The following is a 3,191-nucleotide window of genomic DNA, read 5'->3' on the forward strand; positions in this document are numbered from 1 at the left end:
GACTGCTTGAAATTCTCTCTGTCTCTCTGCCCCTCTCCAGCTCATGCACTCTCTCTCTAAAATAAAATAAAATAAAATAAAATAAAATAAAATAAAATAAAATAAAACCATTGGAACCCTATTGTCTAAAGGTCTGCTCCACCTGGGCCTGCAGACAAGTGAGCTTTTGGCTTATGAGTTTGGTATCTGAAGGAGAGAAGCTTGACTGACTTTTGAAGTGCGTACATGCAGAGAAGCACATAGAGCTGACATGTATATGGCTGATCCCTTGTAGGGAACTGGCATCCAGATCAGGAAACAGACCTCGTGACTGCACTTAGAAGCTTCCGTCAGGCTCTGTCCCGTCGCCTCCAGCACCAACTTCGATCCTGCTATTCCTGAGGTGTTTGAAAGGCTGATTTCCTCCATAAAGATGATAGAACTGTGTTCAGAGCAGATTGGTCCCTCCCACACCTTCAGCTGTGAATGTGCCTCTCCGTCCCACCCTGGTCATCTTCCCCAAAGGGCAACTAGGAATGCTTCATCTAGAAAATTATTTCCCACGGAGAACCAAGAAGTCCAGTTGTTTAAGGGAAGCAGGAGAGACAGGCAGGTAAATGGGGTGTGTGACTAGAGAGGACGCACACACGCGCACACACGCGCACACACGCATGTGGGCCAAGGGCCGGGGGGAGAAGTGCAAGTGACAAGTGGCCGTTATGCTCGGGCTCCCGAAGCGGGAGTGCTCGCACCCCTCCAGGAGGAGGTCTGGTCTGCGTGGGGGGAGGGGGCGGGTGCACACGCGGGAGACACGCTGCCCTCAGTCTCCACGACGGGCGTCCTCGCCGTGTGCCAGGGCGTGGGAAGAAAGCGCTTCTTCTGTGTGCCAGGACTGAAGACGTGCCACATTGCTAAGGATTTTTAAATTAATTTCTTTATTTGAGTGTAGTTGACACAATGTCACATTAGTTTCAGGTATGCATGTCGTGACTGGACATGATACATCTTGGGACGCTTGGCCCCCAGTGTAGCTGCCACCTGTCACCGCGCGCAGCTCTACTACAATGCCACTGACTGCGTTCCCTGTGCTGCACCTTTTATTCCCGTGACTTACTCATTCCGTAACTGGGAGCCTGTGTCCCCCTCACCCCTGTGTTGATCATCTCGCACCCCCCTCTCCCTGGCCACCACCAGCTTGTACTCTGTATTTGCAGGTCTGATTCTGCTTTTTGATTGTTTATTAATTTGTTTTTAGATTCCACATATGAGTCAAATCATATGGTATTTGTCTTTCTCAGTGTGACTTATTTCACTCAGCATAATACCTTGTAGATCCATCCATGTCGATTCAAATGGCATGATCTCATCCCTTTTTATGGCTGAATAATAGTGTGTGTGTCTGTGTGTGTGTGTGTGTGTGTATGCGCGCGTGCGCGTGCACACCATGTCTTCCTTATCCATTCATTGACGGACTCGTAGGTTGCTTTCATATCTTGGCTATTGTAAATAGTGCTGCACTAAACATAGGAGTGCATAGACCTTTTGGGTTAGTGTTTTTGTTTTCTTTGGGTAAATAACCAATTGTGGGATTATTGGATCATATGGTATTTCTATTTTAATGTTTTGAGGAACCTCCATACTGTTTTCCCCAGTGGCGGTACCAATTTACATGTACTAGGGAATGTTTTGTTTGTAATTATGCAATGGAGGTATTTAAAGTAATTATATGTATATTTTAAAAGGTTTAAGAGTTTTTACTTGAACTCTCTTGTAAATGAGACTAAAAATCAAAGACCCCTTGTGATTGTGAAAATTGACTGGATTTATAAACAGCATAAACTGTTTATACTTAAAAACCAGCTTTTAAAATGTTGTAATTTAACACACTGGATATTTGTCTAAAAAACAGAGTAATTGCGCCTAGTCATGTGTGTGCACCAAAGTCAACTTTAAAAATCCCAACCTTTTGCTATTGTGTGCACAGGCCATTGATGGGGAAGTGGCTCATTGTAGCTAAGGCCGGGGGAGGTGACTGTCCAATTTGGATACAAATTCTTCCAATGACTTTGGTTTCCCTGCAGTAGGAAGTGCTTCTGGCCCTGTCACCTAAGGCAATGTCTTCGGACCTGGGACTCTGACTCATTAGCAGGCTGTGATATTGGGTTGGAGTATTGCAACTGGCATTAAACAAATGGAGTAGAATTAAGGTTTCCAAGCAAAATACGGGACACCCAGTTAAATTTCAATTTCAGTTGCAAAACAAGTATCTTTTTTACTATAAATATACCCTAAATATTGTGTTGGATGTACACATACTGACAAAGTCAGTTATTTATTTATCTGAAATCCAAATATAACTGGGGTCCTGTATTTTTAAAAAATGGGCCAAAGGCCTTTTTTATTGATTAAAAAAATTTTTTAGTGTCTATTTTTGAGAGAGAGACAGAGTGCAAGTGGGGGAGGAGTGGAGAGAGAGGGAGACGAAATCCAACAGGCTCCAGGCTCCGAGCTGTGAGCACAGAGCCGGACGCCAGGCTGGAACCCACAAACTGTGAGATCATGACCTGAGCCAAAGTCGGACGCGTAACTGACTAAGCCACCCAGGCGCCCCGGCATCCTGTATTTTTATTATGAAATCTGGCAACTCTAAGTAGCACAGAATAGAAAGTATCAAAAGGGGTCATATACACATATACAGGCAAGTATTGGGACCCATCGGAATGTATTTCTTGCCGTGGGTTGGAGCCTGCGGTGGGAACGCCCTCTCCTAGGACTTGTGCATGCTCCCTGCGGGACAACCACGGGGTTTATCAGGGCCTGCGGTGTAGTAAGGGCCTGGGCTGCGATAATGATCACTGTCATTGTGTTCTCTGCTCTATTTTCTTTTTCCCTTCCTTCCTTCCTTCCTTCCTTCCTTCCTTCCTTCCTTTCTTTCTTTCTTTCTTTTTTTGGAGAGGGTTTTTCCTTGAAAGAACTCAGAGCCTTCAAATGTTTATTGAAACAGGACTCGGAAAATTTCCCGCGTTGATCAGCCTCTCACTCGTCTTCTGGGGAGAAGATCTCATCCCGCTCTCCGGGGCCAAGTTGCCATCAGGCGGGCCAAGCGCCAAACGCCGGCGACACTCCCAGCCCTGGCCAGCAGGTGGCGGCACGCGGCCGCGGATCTGGAGCCCGGAGACCTTGCTTGCCCCCCCCCCGGGCCTCCGGTTTCC

The sequence above is a fragment of the Crocuta crocuta genome, unplaced genomic scaffold, assembly GCF_008692635.1.
Source record: "Crocuta crocuta isolate KB4526 unplaced genomic scaffold, BGI_CrCroc_1.0 scaffold8, whole genome shotgun sequence".
Taxonomy (NCBI): domain Eukaryota; kingdom Metazoa; phylum Chordata; class Mammalia; order Carnivora; family Hyaenidae; genus Crocuta; species Crocuta crocuta.